The 20,316-nt window shown below is 49.6% G+C and overlaps 1 protein-coding gene across 1 annotated transcript in view; it reads right to left on the bottom strand.

The window, feature by feature from the left end:
- KHDRBS2 (KH RNA binding domain containing, signal transduction associated 2) overlaps positions 1-20,316 on the bottom strand; it is a 644,953-nt gene that overhangs the window by 16,572 nt on the left and 608,065 nt on the right. The window contains exon 19 of the mRNA XM_074348987.1: positions 54-184. The gene's annotated coding sequence lies outside the window, so the exon portion shown is untranslated. The remainder of the gene's footprint in view (positions 1-53; positions 185-20,316) is intronic.

The raw sequence follows: 20,316 nt of genomic DNA, 5'->3' as shown, positions 1-20,316 counted from the left end.
AAATTAATCGGTCACTTCACTCAAATTGAGAAAAATCCAGAGTATTAACTTACCACCCCAGAAGCTGGTAGTTTTCTGCCTTCAAATGACATGGTTGTGTTTTTGTAAGAGAAACTTGATATAATCCCATGCATTTAAGTGAGCAGGTGTGGAAGCCATCTATGACAACGCAGCCGTCTGTCCCCTGAAAACAAACAGATCAGCAATGTCATATCCACGTCAAGCTACCATTCAAATGTAATTTCCTTCGCTCTCTTTTACTGAGATTATTTGTTTCAAAGGAAAACATTAAAAAGATGTCTATAAACAGCTGGTGTTGACTGCTTTTATCTGGTTGGTTCTGAACGGACTGGTTCCAGTCAACCAAACTGATCGTATAGAGATTTGGGGTTGAAATGAAAAATTATCCTTTTACAATGTTGCTGAAGAAATCATCAGTCACTTGAGGAGGGGACAGATTTGCAAATGTGTTTGAGGGTGTTATAAGAAAAGTTAATTTGATATTATACTAGAGATTTATTTTGATATATTTATATATTTTTGTTTAATAGCTCAAAACTCAGATGCCAGTGCAGGTGAACCTTGTGTTAACAACAGTGAAAGGGTTTGCTGAACACGAGATAACAAGTGGGGAACAGGCACTTTCCCAAATGCTGCAGCTGCCTGGCGACTCAGAATTTTTAGCATCTACTGAGCTCTGCCTCACCAGGGAAGGGCTTCTGCTCCAAAAAGTGTGGTTCCCTTTTGCCCTAAAATATCCCCTTCCTAGTCAGTAGCATTTCTGCACCAAGTATCCACGACTAATTCCAATGGAATTATTTTGAAGGAGGCTCAGAATGTTAGAGCTCTGGAACACAAAGCCAAAAAGCCCTAAGAGAGTTGTTTTAAACAGGAGGGGGAAGACGGGGGTGTAGGATGGGGAGATTCTCACCATGGCTCTAAGGAGATCAGACAGGGACGTGCCTGTCCTAACACCTTCTAGGGACTCGTGGAAGTAATCCATGTGGAACATGCTTCTTGATTGACTTAAATGTGTAAACAGCTGCCGAAGACTTTGGGAGCCACTTAAATAGTACCTCTCACCCCCATCACTTGAAAGCAAAGACATCACTCTACCCCAGGCATGGATAAGAGTAGGTTCCCAGACCTTGAAGCGGCCACTTTTATGAGCTTGTTTTCCATAGCTTTAAGAATCTAGGACAAATAATCGTTTCTTTAAAAATGTTTAAATGACATTGTAAGCTGGCTATACCTCAATCAAAAAGAATGTTTAAGGGGTGAGTAATAACTCAGTGGTAGAGCCTGTGCTTAGCATGCAGGGGGTGCTGGGTTTGATCCCCAGAACCTCCACTAAAAATAAAGAAAGAAACCTAATTACTTCCCCTCAAAAAAAAAAAAATTAAAAATTAAAAAAAATCTAATTACCCTGTCCTCCCCAAAAGTTTTAAGTTTTAATGCTTTACAGTAAGACTTCACCCTCTGATCCGTCTAGCTCCAAATTATTGAGGTTCATATCTTACATTTCAAAGCAGAAATTTATCAGATACACGGTGTGCAAACTATAGATACACGCCCTGCCTGGAAACCACGGCACCCAAAACTGGTGAACGGCAACTTTCCAGTTCAAATAAATGAATAGAAAATCCAGACTGACGCTGGTGTGATCTATTTCTTTGTCCATTCCCATGGCTGGATTCAATCTTCTCCTGATTTGCTGACAAGCTGAAGTCCCATGTGCTCTGGGATAAACTTCATCTACTCATCTAAGTTCTCAACTTTTCACCTTTTTTTTTTTTCCTTCTCTTCAGCGAAGCTCATCTCTTTCCACTACCTGCTTCTTCCTTCCCCTTTGCTTTGCCTACACTGGTGTGACTACCTTTCTGGACGCCAACCCCTGGCCATCCCGTGACCCCAAGGGACTCACTCCTTCCCCTGGCCACAGCTCAGGGTGCCACTCACTCAGGTGAGCCATGAAGATATCAACAACCTGCACCCCAGGTCCATGCTTCTGAGCATCTCTGACTCTCCTCACCTGAGCCCTCCGGGCATTGATCCAACACCACCTCCTGTTACCTGAGACCTGTGGCTGCACTTGGTGGTGGGGATACCTGTCACTCCATGGTGGGAGCTTTTGCCTTAGGGGAGACTAATTCTTCCACTCTGGACCCCCACGCCCTGGCTGTCCCCTGCTGCCACTCTCCTTTCCCATAACGGTAGCATCTCACTCTTACTCTCTCCCCAGAAACAGAAGTAAGCCTCTCCCACATTATCAGCACCTCTTGAGAATGTACCTTCCTCTTTTACTCTACATCCCACCTTCCCTTTAGAACCAAGCATCCATCCGCTTTCCCCAGCATTCCTCCTGACCAGCAAGACAGTCAGAACCTCACCCACCCAACCCCACAGAAACCAGTTCTCTTCCATCACCCATGAGCTCTAGAGGCTGATTCAACGGGCACCTTCAGTCAGTATCCCTTTTAGCTTTTCTGCAGTTGACAGAGAACACTGCCCTCTCCAGATCAACCATCTTCATTCACTTTTCCAAACTCCTTGCATGTCCTCCCAGATTCCACCCTCAACCTCTTCCCTTTCCCTCGCCCTCTGCGCCCTCCCCCAGGTGGCTTCACTGATGACCGCCTAGGCAGGATGCCCACCCTGTCATATGTCTCCAGCCCAGACTTCCCTCCTGAGTAGCACCTCTCCGCGTCTTCACTGGGGCATCACCTCGGATGCCCCAGACAGACGTCCTGAGGCCAGGGACATCTCACTGATGACTCATCTCAGGCTTTTCACGTGTCCTACAGGCAGCAGGTACTTGAGAATGTTCAGTAAATGAAAGTGTCTTCAGCAACTCCCAACCCCTAACTTCGGAGGCCTTTCAGTCAAGACTGTGATCAGCAAGGCTCATTCACACTGTAGCAGGTCTCATGTTACTTCTTCTTGTAACTGGGAGGAGCAGCCCCTTCCTCATCCCCACCCAGCCCTCAGCATCCTTCACCTCCATCCCTCTTCTGTTCACGAATACAACTGTCTCAGCCCCCATGGGTAGCACACAGGCCTGGACTTTGCCCACCCACCAGGAAGACTGCTCAGATGCCACCATGTGTTCCAAGAAAAGAAGGGGGATTTAGTCTCTCTTCCCCATCCCCGAGGCCCATAAAACCACATCCCTGTTCCCCACTTCTCTTTATATCACACGAGTACCAAGCCCACAGCCAGAGCAGGCCTAGAGTCCTTGGATCCCAAACTCTAACAACTCATGGGGGGAGGGTGTAGCTCAGAGTTAGAGCGCATGCTTAGCATGCATGAGGTCCTGGGTCCAATCTCCAGCACCTCCATCTGAGAAAACAAAATTTTAATAATAAAATAAAATAAAAATAAAATAAAATAACTCATGCTTGTGACTGCCCAGTATCATGCCAATCAATCTTTCCAGGTGTTATCTAATCTAATCCTCACCACGTGACCACGGGTAATCTACCAGTCAGGACAGACCTGGCTGAAACGACCTTGAACACAAAGACATTCTACTACCCAGCATAACTGAACTTCAGAGGGAGGGGGCTCCAGGCAGAGCACAATTTGCTCAAACAAGGTTTCCGGCTCTGTGTGTCTGCTGTCCTGCTGGTCAGCCGGGCACTGACACTGGCGGCTCCTCCCACTGTCCGCAGATGGCTCTGGGGGTGAGAGGCACCTCATGCCCCCTCCTACATCACAGGAGGTGGGTGGAGTGGGGAGCCCGCCCCCCAAGTGAGATAGAAGTCCTTTCCTGACACCCTATTAAACTAACAGTCCCATGTGCAGCCCTACACCTGGGTACAGTCACGTGTTATGCCCTGATTGGCTTAAACCCATCAAAACCTCTTTGGAGTCTGGCCATAGTCCATCATGTTGGGGAGAGTTCCAAATGTGGATTTGGCATCCAGGAAAGTTCTGGAATGGAGATTTAGGAAGCCTCACCAGTCAGTTTATTCGTGACTGGTGAGACCTCAGGATCCTTTGCTCCCAGAAACACTCCCCAGTCCCACCCCCAAATGGCTGGCAGGCAGTCAGAGACCATGCCTGAGCGCTTGCATGGTGGGACCACGTTCTGCCTCCATCCACACTCCCACCTTTCTCCCCTCTTCTTTTGTCTACCTTTTATGTCCAAGGGGACCCTCAGGCTGCTAGGAGAGTCCTTTCTGTTCTAGAAGCCCTTGTTTTCATTTAACCCAGAACAGCCTGCCCAGGCTCCAGGTCTAAGAGAAGCAGTTTCTGAAGGAGATGTCAGCCCATCCCGGTGCCCTGGATCTCTGGACCTGCCCAGAAGCCCCCCCCCCCCGGGGCTGGAGAAGCTCACCCAAAGGAAGGAACAGCACATCAAAGGCTTTGCTCACCGGGACACTTATTTTACTGGATCTTTGCTCACAGACCACTTTCTTACATTCAGGAAAGGCACATCTCTCAGACACACGCCTAGAAGGCCTTCAAGGGACAAGACTGGACCACAAAGTCAACCTTGTGTCAATTCTCTTCGCCCGCTTTTCTCATCAATGCCCAAGCCAAAACTTCCCCTCACATCAGCTGCCCAGGGGAGAGCAGCCCTTTACTACTGAGACTGAAATCTAGTGGTGTCACCACTACCAGCCCATCGGTACAGGCAAGCCCGGGAGGTTCCAAGAGAGGCAGCCCTCACTCTCCGGGGGCAGAGACAGGGCCATTGGGTCAGGCTGCAGGAAGCGGGGGACGGCCAGGTCGTGCATGGTCAGGGGCTGGCTCTGGACCCGCTGCATCATCTCTTGGCCTGCAGAGAGTGTCCTGGTGAGATGGGGCTCACGACTGGGACCCTAGGGCAGGCCAGGCCCCCCAGGGGACATCAAAGGGTGTAACCTCAGCCCAGGCCTTCCTGGCTGCCCCATCCACACCTCCTTACTGCCTTCCCATAACTCCCAAGTGCCCTGGCTCAACAACTCAGGGCGCATGAGGATTCCCAGCTAAGTGAGTGACCCTGGAGGTGACGGAGATGCCAGCAACCCCACAGCAAGTCCTCCACCACAGTCCAGCTGAGGACACCCACCTCGGGCCTGGCTGTGGGAATCCCAGCTCCCGATGCTCCAAATCATGAGGAAAAGCCACTGTCTTCCCTCTAAAGGTCCAACAATGAGGACACGTGTCAGGCCAGTGGCGGTGAACCCCGCCTCCAGCTGAATGAAGGTTTGGCTGTGCATCTCAATGTGGTGGTGGTCACCATCCAGGCAGCCTGCCAGGAGGGATGCGCACCTAAAGGACCACATTGCGAGGGAGTAGGGGAGGTGGGGAATGGTCGGGGGATGGGGAGGGATCTGGGACAGATGGAGAGGGAGGAAAAAACTGTGAAGAGAGGGAGGGTGTGGGGGCATGAGCAAGGACCACTCACTGAAGATGAACTCTTCCCGCTCCTTTTCTATGTAACATTCTAAAGGAAAGAAAGTTTTCAGGAAAGACCCACCATGGCTTGATCTCATTGTCCTGAGCTCCTCCTACCCTATGCTGAATAGGGGCAAGTTCAAGCAACTTATAAGAACAGGGCTTAGAAGAAATCAGGAAAGGCCCAGAGTCTGTGTTAAATATAGCCTTCTAAACATCCCCACCCTAGGGCGGGGGGCCCATCCCTATAGAAAAGCCATTCCAAGGAGCTGCCTACTCTGGGCTAATACTTTAATGTCCAATTGGATTACTTGATCAGTGCTTGCTTTTCTGAGGTCCAGGAATTCAAAACTAGCTTCATTCTAGTTTGAAAAGATCTTGGGGCAGATCTTGGGCATGAACCAGGGTACGGCTGAGGGGTGGAAGGTACCAGGACAGGATTTTCCAAAAAGGCCTCCCTGGATTTGGACAGGTACTGTTTCCATCTGCTCAAAAGGCTATAACAAAATATCATAGATGGGTGGTTTGTAAACAACCAGCATTTATCTCCCCCAGTTCTGGAGGCTGGGAAGTCCAGATCACCTTGGGGGTGTGGAATTCAACATGTGAATTTCAGGGGGGTTACACCAGCCCTCAGACCACAGCACCGCCACCCACTGACCTCAGCTACTCATGTGTAGTCAGACAAAGTGAGCTCCTTAGTGTCCTGCATGGAGAGAGAAGAAAGAACTTGGGAAACACAGAGCCTCTTGGTAGGGCAGGCTGCAGGGAGCCTGTTACAGGAGGATTTAGAGAAGCAGAGACCAGTTTTGTTAAAATGGAGCAATCTGTGGTTATCTTGGCAATTTGTATCCAGGAGGCAAGGAGATGAACATGGTCTTGACTGCAGAGCCTCACTGTCCCTGTCTGGTTTGGAACTTAGTTACTAAGTGGCCTTTCTACATCTGGTTCTGTCACAATCACTGAGTGGCCTTGACTGGTTAAAATATTCTGCAAGACAGCATGGGTGGGAGGGGAGGTGCCAAGATGGTGGAGTAGCAAGACTCACAGCTCAAATACATCAGGAATTATATCTACAAACCCAATGAATCACACATAACACCTACTGAACTCTAGCTGAGTGTCTCTCACTTTGAAATACAGGAGGATTCCACAAAATCTGATAAACAACAAGTTCATACTGTGTAGCACAGGGAACTATATTCAATATCTTGTAGTAACTTATATGAAAATGAATATATGTGTGTTCCTGTATGACTGAAGCATTTTGCTGTCCACCAGAAATTGACACAACATTGTAAACAGACTAGACTTCAATAAAAATAAATGTATACAAAAAAACCCCCACTAAAAACAACAACAAAAGAACATGGATGGACCTGGAGATCATCATACTAAGTGAAGTAAGTCAGACAGACAAAGACAAACAACATATGAGGGCACTTGTATGTGGAATCTAAAAACATGACACTGGGGAGGCTATAACTCAAGAAGTAGAGTGCACGCTTAGCATGCACGGGGTCCTGGGTTCAGTCCCCAGCACCTCCACTCAAAATAATGAAGAAAGAAAAAATAAACCTAACTACTCCCCAGCAAAAACAAAACAAAACAAAACAAAGACTGTGACGGCACAGGGGCACTTAACATTGGACAGGACATGCGCGCCAGCCACTAGGCCATTCCTTGAGATAGTCGTTGTTCATCCTGTTAATAGGCTGCAAAGGAGTGAGCCTAGATTTCAAAACTGGGCAATGAAATCAGGCCCCCACCCCATATGAATCTATTCTAGAAAGCCAGGTAGTCTTTTCTTTTAACCAAACACTGATGGTTCTACTTGGCTAGTAGTGTTTTAGGTGGTAGCAAGCTGTGTTTGCTGTGAAATGAAGTTCTTAGCTCCAAGAAGAACCCAAAGGCTGTGCAATCATCCATAACCACCATGGAAATAACTTAAACTAATTTGTTGCAGAGGGCAGGGGGTGGGAAGGAACAGACTGGGATTTCAAAATGTAGAAGAGATAAACAAGATTATACTGTATAGCACAGGGAAATATATACAAGATCTCGTGGTAGCTCACAGCGAAAAAAATGTGACAATGAATATACGTATGTTCATGTATAACTGAAAAATTGTGCTCTACACTGGAATTTGATACAACATTGTACAATGACTATAACTCAATAAAATAATGTTAAAAAAACAACTAATTTGTTGGCTCTTGAGATGGAGATAGGGCGATTTGCGACTTCTGCAGGGGCAGAGGCAAGTCCTGGAGCACCTCTTCCAGCTGGACTATTCCTATTGGAGTCAGAGCATCTGGAGTACAGGGGAAGAGGGAGTCCACCATCTGGCCAGGCCTCCTGGGGGCTCTGCTGGATAGTCCAGTCTCCCTCATTTCAGGTCTTTGAGTATCTTTCTCAGAGAAACAGTTTCCTCTAGGAGTAGGGGATTTCAATATTGGGAAGTCTCTAAAAGTTTCTCTACATACACAAGATAGGTTTTTCTAATAATTAGGTGAAAGTCACGTGAAACAGCAATCCCACTCCTGGGCACATATACAGAAAAGATGAAAGTTCTAATTAGAAAAGATACATGAAGGAAAAAAAAAGAAAAAGAAAAGATAAATGCAAAAGACAAAAAGAAAAAAAAAGAAAGGCGCCTGCACCCCAATGTTCACAGCAGCACTATTTACAATAGCCAAGACGTGGAAACAACCTAAATGTCCACTGACAGATGACTGGATATACACAGTGTATTTTTGCAGTGGAATACTACTCAGCCATAAAAAAGAATGAAATAATGCCATTGGTAGCAACATGAATGGACTTAGAGATGATCATCCTATGAAAGAAGTCAGACTGAAAATGTCTTTAGCATGCTTATTTTCCTTTCTTCAAGTTGTCAAAAGGCCACATTCTCACCAGATGGCGCCATAAGCATGGACTACCCAAAAGACAGACTTGGAGTTCGAGTATATATTAACTCACAGACCTTCACCCAGCATGAAGTACCTAGTGGGAGGGCTCCTGCTTCCAGAGTTGCTGGTGAGTCCCCGCTGCACCTCTTGCTGTCCGCTGTCCTTGCTCTCAAAGGTAGTTCCAGCAGTGCACAGATGTGCAACGTCCCGGTTTCCTGTCATAGCCAGTGACTAAAACAGGCCTGCTCACTGATCCACGTGCAATCAGAACCCGATGGCAGCAAGGTGGCAGGATTTAAAGCTGAGACTGCTCTTATTTTATTTTTTTCAGTTTTATTAGGTAGAATTGTTACAAATTGACTTCACACATACAATATATTGCATGTAAATACATATAGACAATATACCACTCATTTTTAAAAATTACATGTATGTACTGCTCATTGTTTCTAAGAACATTTAGAACTTTAGCTTTTTAAAGTTAGTTATCAAAGGAATAAAACCAAACATAAAATAAGAATTAATTCAAAAAGATACATACACCCTGCTATTAACAGCAGCGTTATTTGATGTTAATCTGATGCCTGCTCCTTATAAAAGAGACAGGAGGGACTGGGAATGTGGGCAAGTTTGTTCTTTGGGAACGGGTGATTCATGTGGCCAGGCGCAGGCATGAATCCCGGGAACAAGAATGAGGTCGGAGTGCTTTCCAAGGGCACACGGGCTGCTCTGGGCCAGTCTCTGAGATGCAAGGACCCTCTGTCCAAGGCAGGAGCCTTGAGTTTGCCACCATCATCAACCTTGACCTTTAGCAAATGGAGGAACTTCCTGCTGTGGTGGGAGGACAAGAGCACTGGATGCGCGGCAGCGGCCCTGCCCCTGAGTGCATCCCTTCCTGCCTCGTGTGTGCTCTGCTGCTCTCGCCGAGCCAGTGTCTGTCCAAGCGCAGCACTCAGCTTTCACTAGGGAACTACACCTTGCCTGCCTCCAGTCCCGTTTCAGAGGGCTGACCCCGTGTTCCACCCACCTCAAAGATGGGTCTCATACAACCCACATCTAGCCAGTCCCAATCTCCACCCTCTGCTTGCTGGGTTCATTTCAAGAGTGAGAGTGTTATCCCAGCCAGGAGAAAGGCATCAAAGCCACGGGTGCTCATGGAGCCCTAGGGAAGGTGGTGCCGTTCCCAGGTGAACGGACATCGTGTGGTTGTCACCCCAGGGTTGCTGGAGGCCCTGGGAGGTGTGAGAGGCTGGCCTGTGAATGTGGTCACCCAAGGGCACTTAGCAGGACTGACCATTGGAGAGGGACTAGGTCACAGTATGAGAATGTGGTCCCCCGGACCTGAAACCTCCAAACCCCTTAAACTTGTCTCTTGTAAGCATTCATTTATTTCTATCATTTACAATAGTATGAATTTATTGGGCTTAAGTGTGTCCTGACAGGCCCGATCAGTCAGCCCTGAGACCCCCTCCGGCAGGCGTCCTCACTGGGTGGGTGTGACTGGGGACGATGGAGGCGCCGGGTGGGGTCAGATCTAGGGGGGGCTGCCAATCAATTCCTTCCCTGTTTCTTCTGCGTTTCTGGAGAGGGAAGCCCCAGACCAAAGGCCAGGCAAACAAGAGGAGAAGCAGCAGGAAGAAAGGGTCGTAGGGTGCTCAGCCGGCCTGCTTGCACTTTCCACATTCGACAGGGTTCCCTTTGCTTGTGTGTTGCTAGGAAATCACCTTTTTATTCTCTATTTTCAGCTTGATGCAATAGCATGTTCTTTTTTGACTTTTAATGTCACCTCTCATTCTAGTTTTCTACAGAACTATCACAAGTAATGAACAAATATGAGTACCTTACTATTAACTAAAATCCGTATTTTATTCAAGTTCCCTTTGTTCACCCCTTTCTGTCCTAGGGTCCCACCCGGGAGATCACAGGGCAGTGAGACATCATGGCATTTTAGGGGCTTTGTGCCTTTGACACTCTCTCCCACTATCCTTCTCTCAGTGACCTAGACGGTGTTGAGGAGGACCAGTCCAATATTTTGTAGACTGTCCCACACTGGGATTTACTGGGTGTTCTCCTTGTGATTAGAATGGGGTTATGGGTTTTGAGGAAGCAGGTCACAGAGGTCAAGTACTTTCTCATTACTTCCTATCACGGGGAACACACAGCAAGGTGACACCACTCACATTAACTTTGCCCTCCTGGCTGAGGTAATGTCTGTCAGAGTTTCTCCAATGTGAAGTCACTTTTTCCCTCAAGTCTGTACTGTGTGTCTTTTTTAGGATGCAGCCACTACGTGGCACCCACACTTCAGAAGAGGGGAGTTAGCACCACCTCCTTCATGAATGGCTGAACATCTACAGCAACTCTGTAGAATTCTACGGAGAAGATTTCTATTCAACATCATTCATTAAAAAAAAGAAAATTCAAAAAACTATGTAATCATTTATTTTATATCAATACTTTGGCGGTGTGGGCACCCTACCCAGGTAGTTATTATAAGCTTTTGGCTATAATCCACCACCACAGTGTTCGGTTGCTGGATTCACTCCTGCTTTGGCTACTGATGGTGATGAGTTCTTTAAGCATGCAGACATCAACACAGGCTAAAAGGGTCACACAGAATCAGGGACACATGATATCACCAAAGCAAAACAAAGCTCCAGTATCTGACCCCAAAGAAATGGAGATGTATGAATTGCCTGACAAAGATTTTTAAATAATCATCTTAAAGAAGCTCACTGAGCTATAAAAGAAAGCAGACAGGCAACTAAACAAAATCATAAAATTAACACGTGATCACAATGTGAAGTTCAGCAAAGAGACAGATCATAAAAAATATAGCCAAAACATAAATTCTGGAGCAAAGAATACTATGACTGCACCAAAAAATTCAATAGAGAGCTTCAGCAGCAGGCTTGATCAAGCAGAAGAAACAATAGAGTCAAAGATGGGTGATTTGAAATGCTCAACTCAGAGAAGCAAAGTAAAAAGGAATGAAAAAGAGTGAACAAAGCTTACAGGACTTAGAGAACACAGGCAAGAAAAACAATGGGTAATGGGAGTTCCAGAAGAAGAAGAGAAAGGAGAAGAAAGCTTATTCAAAGAAATAATGGCTAAATTTCCCCCAAATCTGGGGAAGGAAAATTACTTCTAGATCTATAGATCCCAGAAGACCCCAAATAATTTGAATGTAAAAGAGGTCTACATTAAAGCACATTAAAATTTAATTGTCAAAAGTTAAGAAGAGAATTTTTAGAACAGCAAAGGAAAAATGCCTCTTCAAATACAATGGAACTCCATTAAGATCAATAGCAGAATTTTTAGCAGAATCCTTGCAGGTCAGGAGAGAGTGGAATCATATATTCAAAATGCTGAAAGAAGAAAAACCTGCCAGCCAAGAATAGTATACCTGACGAGGCTGCCTGTGAAATGGAGGTGGGACAGACTTCCCCAGACGAACAAAAATTGAGGGAGTTGGTTCCTGCTGGAACTGCTGACAAGAAGTGCTAACGGGGCTTTGTCACGATGAAAGAAAAGGACACTGAGCAGCAACACAAAAGCATGAACAAGTATAAATTTTACTGGAAAAGGTAAATATATCAAGAAATACAGAGCAGTGCAACCGTGCAGTAATGGTACCGCACTAAGCATCTTAACCCTAGTTGACAACTGAAAAGACAAAAGTATTAAGAATTACCATGACTACAATCATCAGTTAATAATTACTTTAAATATAAAAGGATTAAACTCACAAATAAAAAAAAATGAGTGACTGAATAAATAAAACAACAAGCTGCAACTGTACACTGCGTGTAAGAGACTCTACTTCGCTTTAAGAACACTGAAAGAATGAAAGTAAAGGAACAGAAAAAGATATTGATGCAAATGGTAACCAAAATAAAGCAGGGGTGGCTATACTTATAAGAGACAAAATAGACTTTTAAAAAATGCTACAGGAGATAAAGAAGATGATTATACAAAGATAAAAGGGTTTATTTAACAGGAAGATATAACAATTACAAAATATGGGCACCCATTCCATTCCTGGGTATACATACAAAACAAAACAAAACAAAACAAAACAAAACAAAACAAAAACCCAAACCACTAATTTGAATAAATACATGCATTCCTATGTTCACACAACATTGTTTATAATTGTCAAGATAGGGAAGCAACCTAAGTGTCCATTAACAGATGAATAGGTAAAGAAGATATTTTATATATATATATATTTATACACACAAACACACACACACACACACACACGCACGCACACGCACACAGACATACCATAAAATACTACCCAACCATAAATACACAGGAAATGTGCCGTTTCCAGCAGTGTGGATGGACTTGGGGGGCGTTATGCTAAGGGAAATAATTCAGACAGAGACAAGTGCTGTACGATGTCATTTATATATGGAGTCTGAAAAACAAAACAAAGTAGTGAATATAACTCCCCAAAAGTAGGCTCACAGATATAGAGAACAAACGAATGGTTGCCCGTGGGAGGGAGGGGAAGTCAGGGGTCAGAGAGCCGGGGGAACAAGCTACTGGTTGTAAGACAGGCTCGGTGATGTATTAAACAGAACAGGGAACATAGCCAATATTTTTTAGTAACTGTAAATGGAAAATAACCTCTAAAATTGTATACAATATTTTAATATAAAAAACATATATACATATGTATACCCAACACCAGAGCTCTCAAATACAGACGCAGACATCTACAAATCTAAGTGACAGACAGACAGCCATGCAACAGTAGTAGGAGACTTGAATACCCTACTGTCACTAATGGCCGGACCATCCAGAAAAAATCAATGAGGAAACAGCAGGGTTGAAGCCCACTATAAACCAATGGACCAAACAGGTGTCTACTGAACGTGCGGCAGCCGTACGATGCACCTGCTCCTCAAGCATACATGGGTCTTCCAGGATAAATCACACTATAGACCACAAAACAAGCCTTAGCAAATTGAAGAAGATTGAAATGACTCCACATGTCTTTTGTGATTATTGATTTTGTTTGTTTGTTTTACTTGAAATAGCATTTTTGTTATTTGAATGGGAAATCCCGGTGGATCAAAGATGAGACGTACAGAATGCAGCCCTTTTAGTAACCCTGTGCAGCATCTCGGGGGAGGCACTGCTGTTCTAAGTGAGAAACCAGAGGCAGAAGGGAGATGCTTGGCTCTTCCTGTGGCAAAACCAAACCAAACCAAACCAGAAAACCAACAAAGGCCAAGAAAGACAGCTGGAAAGACAAACCACAACCTGAATAAGCAGTCCTCATGACCCGAGGTCAGAGACAGGCTTCACATCCCTGTGGTCCAAAAACTCTCAAAACCCGGTGTTCTAAACAGAAACAGAACACACACAGGCAGCTCCAATGAGAGGCAGCGCAGGTGGCCAGTGTGTGTTGGAGGTGCTCGGCCTCTCAGGTGAGGACACGGGCAGACGGACACACTGTGGGGCAGCACTGGTCACCGTCACACTGGCAGGTCTTTGGCCTGGTGACAACCAGCCCTGGTGACAACATGAGGAGGCAGAGGCCCCAACAGATCTCCTGGAGGGAAGAGCAAACAGACGCTCCTCTCTAGGGGAACAAGGTGCCGGATGCATCAAAGGGCCACAGGTGCATCCCTTCCCCAGCAGTGCTGGTCCTTAGAGCTGATCCTACCAAGTGCTTGCACAGCTTTCAAAGATATTTTTTCTTCAGTAACAGAAATTCAAAATAATCAATATGCCATCAAGTCATTTTCAGAAGTGACCTGCCCTAGGCCCTAACATTACACACACACACACACACACACTCACACACACTCACATACATCCAGGAAAGAGACAGACAGACTGAAACACAGAGAGGCAGAGGGAGAGAGAGAAACAGAGAGAGAGAGAGAAGACAGACAGGCACTGAGAGACAGACAGAGAGAAGGAACATTGGAGCTGGGGGTGAGTGGAAGTCATGAACATTTTCGTAAGTCAGTCTACATGTCAGAACCTGGTCCCAGTGTCCATCCGCCCTGCAGGGGAGAGTGTGGGGGTCACACAGGGACGTGTGACCAGAAGGCAAAAAAGCAGGGAGCCACTGTGGGGCAGCCCACCCCAGAGGCCGAGATGGGACACTGGGCCTAAATCTGACATGACAGAATGACCTAGGAGGTTGTGTACCAGAGCGGACGATGTCAGAGTTGTATTTAATTTCAAACCCCTTGACAGGGAGCTGGGAGGCAGGCGGCAAGGAGGGTGACTTTCCCCAGAGCCCTCTGTGGGGACTTTCCTTTGCTGAGTCTGTGCATGAGCTCCCTGTGAAGCCAGGCCACAGGGCTGACAGGTGCGGTAGGTGTTTATGGGTCTAGAGACAGGATGGCTTGCCAGGAAGCAGGGGCCAGAATGATGCCCACTGGGCCGATGGGGGATTGGGGAGACCCTGAGAGGCAGGTGGCTTGTCCAGGGTGACAGCACTGCTTGAGGGGGGGGATCCGGGTCTGAACCCAGCTGTGTCCTCAGAGCTGGTGCCCTGGCTGCATCCAGGCCTCCCCAGGGCTATGGGGGGGCCAAGTTGGTGTCGCTGTGTGAGGACATGGCACGGGGTGGGAAGTGAGCCATCGGCAGCCCAGAGAGGCCCTTGGGGAGCTTTGTGTAAGGAGGAAGCTTGGGGACGGGGACCCCAGAAAGTGACCTCACTTCCCTGGCAATAGAGCCCAACAGAACTTGGAACCGAGGTCACCAGGCACCCGCTCTGTAGAGAAGCCTCCTTCTCAGCTCACCTGGTTGGAGACAGAGGCATGTTCTGCTGCATCCCAACACCCCGAGGCCGCGGCCCCCGGAAAGCCTGCAGCGAGGGGCTGTACCAACGGTGCCGACAATGGGTCAGGTCTCACCTAAGATGCCTTTGACCATTTGGCCAGAGGGACCCAAAGGTAACACAGGGAGGCCCAAGGCAGGCCCGCCCAGGCCGGGCCACCACTCAGATCCCACCCGGGTAGCCCCACGGCCCCTTCCTGGCTGGTGGAGGTGGGGCAGTCATGTTGGGGGGGCTCCTGCCTCAAGCAAGGGCAGGCTGAGGAAGGGTCAGAGGCCTGGGGGGGCCGGTCACGTCCACAACCTGGGTCACAGCTGGCTGGCTGGGGTGTGGAGAGCCGGGGCAGGGCCCTGCTGCCCGAGGTGGTGCCCATGCCCTCTGGGTGTGTCTCTTCCCTCCCGGGTGGCCGTCTGAGCTGACCAAGGTGTCAGTCTGATCTGGCAGCAGAGGGTGGAGTAGGCAGAAGCAGGAGTGGTCCTGGCCGGGCAGGGCTCTGAGACCTCCGGGCCGGGCCGGCTGCCGGTCACTGTCATTGCAGAGCCAGACACTGCCGGTCACACAGGAGCTGGTGGACAAGGACACCCACGCCACCTCCCCAAGTGCGGGGCTGGTGCGCCACACTTTCAAGGGCCAGTGCAGGATCTGGGTGAGTGTGGACACAGAGGGGTCTCCAGAAACAGGGCCCAGAGATGAACAGAGTAGGCCTCTGGCCCAGACACCACCCAACTCTCTCCGCAAGGTCCCACCCGGGGCTGACGGGCAGCTCAGCACCCCCAGCTCTGACCTGGAGCACTGGGCCACTTCACTGTGAGTCAGGTGGAGGACCAGGAGCCCCCCAAGGCCGAGCCCAAAGGTGACAATGGCAAGGGGTGTGCCTGTGTGTAGGTGAGGGAGGGCCAAGGGCTGGGCCACACGGGGAGGCGTCCCCAGAGGCTGCTGTTGGGACCAGAGCAAAGACTGGCCTCAGACACCTGTCTGGTGTATTGCAGTCACAGAACACATCCTGTGGGCACTTGCTGGGTGGGGCTAGTCTGGACAGCTCTAGGAAGATTCCTGTCCTTGAAAAGGCACATGGAAAGGGAGGCACATGGGTAAATTGTTCCTCTGTCATATCTTTAGCATGATCTCAAGACTTAAAGCTATCTCTATTTCCAACAGATCCACAAGAGATAGTGCCAGAGGAAGATACCAGGGACAAAAGAAAGGAAGAACCTTATCGAGCAGGAGACGCACAGCAAGATGAGGAAACACCATGCCGTAAGAGAAGCTGCACCTGCTCCTGCAGGAGACCCAGAACCAGGTCACAATCCACCAGCCTTGCAGGGGGACCCAGAGACGGCTCTTGCAGGAGACACAGGATGGGGTCCCCTTCCACCAGCCTTGCAGAAAGACACTGAACCAACTCTTGCAGGAGACCAAGAGCTGGGTCACGTTCCTCAAGCCCTGCGAGTAATTTCTCAGTCTGCTCCTGCAGTGACCCAGATCCGGGTTCAATTCTATCAGCCCTGAAGGGAGACCCACTGTCCGCTCCTGCAGGAGACCCAGGACTGGGTCCCCTTCCACCACCCAGAAGGGAGACACTGAGCCCGCACCTGCACTGGACCCAGGAATGGAACCCATTCCACTAGCCTCGCAGGGAGAGCCTGAGCCTGCTCCTGCAGGAGAACCAGAGATGGATCATAATACAACATCCCTCCAGGAAGGCCCAGGGCCTGTTCCCGCAGGAGACCCAGGAATGGGTCCTATTCCACCAGCCCTGCAGGGAGACCCTGAGTCTGCACTTCCAAATACCGCATAGCCCAGTCACATGCCACGAGTCCTGCAAACCAGCTACTGGGGGGGGACAGGAAGGGGCCCCGTTCCACCAGCACTGCAGGGAGACCCCAAGCCTCTTTCTGCCAGAGAGCCAGGACTGGGACCAATCCCAACAGCACTGCAGGGAGGCCCTGAGCCGGGTCCAACTGCACTGGCCTTGCAAGGAGACCCCAAGCCAGCTCTGGAAGAACCCGAGAAGAGATACATCTGCTAGCCCTGTGGGAAGCCCTGGAGTCTGGTCCTGCGGTAGGCCAAGGAGTGGGTCCAATTCCAACAGCCACACGGGGAGACTCTCAGCCTGAACTTGCAGGACACCCAAGACTGGGGCCAATTCCACTAGTCTTGCAGGGAGAGCCTTAGCCCACTTCTTCAAGAGACAGAGAGCCGGGTCACATTCCACCAGGCCTGCAGAGAACCCTTAAGCCTGTTCCAGCAGGAGACCCAAACTGAATCCCATCCAGCCAACTCTGCAGGGAGACGCTGAGCCTGCCACTGCAAGAAACAGAGAGCCAGGTCACATCCCATCAGGCCTGAAGGAGGACCCAAACCTGTTTTCACGGGAAATAAATGACTGGATCCCACCCACCAGCCTTGAAGGGATTCCCTGATCCTGCTACCGCAGGAGAGTCAGAGGTGGGCCACATTCCACCAGCCCTGCAGTGAGACCCCACACCTGCTCCTGCAGGAAAGACAGGACTGGGTCCCATCCCACCAGCACTGCAGGGAAACCCTGAGCCTGTTCCTGCAAAAGACCCAGAGATGGGTCATATTCCAAGTACTCTGCAGAAAGATCCACAGCCTGCTCCTGCAGGAGACCCAGGCGTGGATCCCATTCAATCTGGCCTGCAGGGGGACATCAAGCCAGCACCTGTAGGAGACCAAGACATGTCACATTCCATCAGCCATAAAGTGAGACACTGAGCCTGCACCTGCCAGAGGCCAAGGAAGGGGAAATCCTGAGACTGCTCCTGCAGGAGACAAAGAGTTGGGCCCAGTTCAACCAGCCTCGTAGAAAGACCCCAAGCCTGCATCTGCAAAAGATCCGTGACTGGGCCCAATTCCACCGGCCCTGCAGGGACACGCTGAGCCTGCAACTGCAAGAACCCTGGACTGGGACCAATTCTACCAGCCCTGCTGGGAACCCATCAGGCTACTCCTGCAGGAGACCCAGAGCCGAGTCCAACTCCATCAGTCCTGCTTGGAGACCCCAAGCCTTTAACTGCAGGAGGTACCCAGGAACAGATCCAGTTCCACCAACCCTGCAGGGAGACACTGAACCAGCTCCTGCAGGAAACACAGCGCAGAGTCACATTCCACCAGCCCTGAAGTGAGACACCAAGCCTGCTCCTGCAAGAGACCCAGGAAAGGGACCAACTTCACTAGGCCTGCAGGGAACCCAGAGCCAGGTCCAGTTCAACCAGCCTGGCAGAGTCGCTGAGCCTGCACCTCCAGGAGATCCATGACTGGGTCCCATTCCACCAGACTTGCAGGGAGACCCTGAAGTGGGTCCAACTGCACTAGCTCTGTAGGGAGACCCCAAGCCTATTACTGCAGGAGAACCAGAGGTGGTCATATTCTAACAGCCCAGCAGAACGTCCGGGAATCTGCACCCACAGGAGACCCAGGATCAGGTTCAAATCCACAAGCCCTGCAGAGAGACACTGAACCTGCAGGAAGACCTGGAGCCTACTCCAGCAGTAGACCAAGGAACAGGTCCAAATCCACTAGCCCTGAAGGGAGACCCTGAAGCAGGTCCAATTCCACTAGACCTGCAGGGGATCCTCAAGCCTGATCCTGCAGAACCAGACATGGTCATATTCTAACAGCCCTGCAGGACAACCGAGAATCTGCTCCTGCAGGAGACCCAGGGACAGGTCCAAATCCATGAGCCCTGCAGGGAGAGACCAAGCCTGCTCCTGCAGGAAATACAGAGCTGGGTCCCACTCTGTCAGTCCTGCAGGGAAACCCAAGCCTGCACCTGAAAAAAATGCTGGGCTGGGTCACATTCCCCCAGTCCTAAAGAGAGACCTTGAGCCTGCGCCATCAAGTGACCCAAACTGGGACCAATTCCACCAGCCCTGCAGGGAGATGCTGAGCCAACTCCTACAGGAGGCCAGAGCTGAGACACATCCCACCAGCCACGAAGATAAGCCCTCAGCCTGCTCCTGCAGGAGACCCAAAGACATCGCACATTCCACCAGCCCTGCAGTGAGACACCAAGCCTGCAGCTGCAAGGGACCAGGGAATGGGACCAGTTCCACCAGCCCTGGGGAGAGACCCCTAGCCTGCTCCTTCCGGAGAACCAGAGATGTGTCATATTCCAGGATTCCTCCAGGAAGGCCCAGGGCCTGCCCCATCAGGAGACCCAGGAGTGGGTCCCATCCCACCAGCCCTGCAGGGAGAGTCTGAGACTGCTCTTCCAGAAACACTGAGCAAGATCACATTCCACCAGCTCGGCATAGAGACCCCAAGCCTACCCCTTCAGGAGAACTAGGACTTGTGACCAATTCCACCAGCTCTCCAGGGAGATCCTGAGCCTGGAACTGCAAGAGACCCAGGACTGGGACCAATTCCACCAACCCTGCAGTCAAACCATCAGCCCACTCCTGCAGGAGACCCAGAGCCGGGTTCAATTCCACCAGCCCTGCAGGGAGACCCTGAGCCTGCACTTGGAGAAAACACAGCCGGGTCACATTCCACCTGCCCTGTGTGAGACCCTGAGCCTGCACCTACATGGGGCTCAGGGCTGTAACCGGTTTCACTAGCGCTTCAGGGAGACCCCAGGCCTGCTCCTGCAGGAGAACCAGAGATGTGCACAATTACACCAGCCCTGCAGTGAGACCCCTACCTGCTTCTGCAAGTGGCCCAGGGCCGCGTCTCCTTCCACCAGCCCTGCAGGGAAACACTGAGACAACACAGAGCGGGGCCACATACCACTGGTGCTGCAGCGAGGCCCTGAACATGCTCCTGGGGGAGACCTGGAACAAGGTCACATTGCGCCAGCCCTGTAGGGAGACCCCAAGCCATCTCCTGCAAGAGACTCAGGACTGGGATCAATTCCAACGGCCCTGCAGAGAGGCCCTGAGCTTGCTCCTGCAGCTCCTCCTGCTCCTGCACCCCAGGTAACCCAGAACTTACTCAGGCATCACCACCCCCACGGGCTGAGCTGCCCCTGCACCCACCGGCACTGTCCTCTCTGAATTCTCACCACCAACCCGCTCCCCAACCCGAACTTGACTTCTGCTCCCCTGGGTTTTCTTTTAACCTTTCCATAATTTCCTTTGTTTCTTCCACATCCTTTATGGTCTGCTTTATTTTTCTATTTTCAGTTTCCTGTAATAAAATGTAGACTTTTCCCCCTTTTAAATTGTGAAATTCAGGAGCATTAAG

This window comes from Camelus bactrianus, chromosome 20 (genome assembly GCF_048773025.1).
Source record: "Camelus bactrianus isolate YW-2024 breed Bactrian camel chromosome 20, ASM4877302v1, whole genome shotgun sequence".
Classification (NCBI taxonomy): Eukaryota; Metazoa; Chordata; class Mammalia; order Artiodactyla; family Camelidae; genus Camelus; species Camelus bactrianus.
This window is presented reverse-complemented; position numbering and strand designations above follow the sequence as displayed.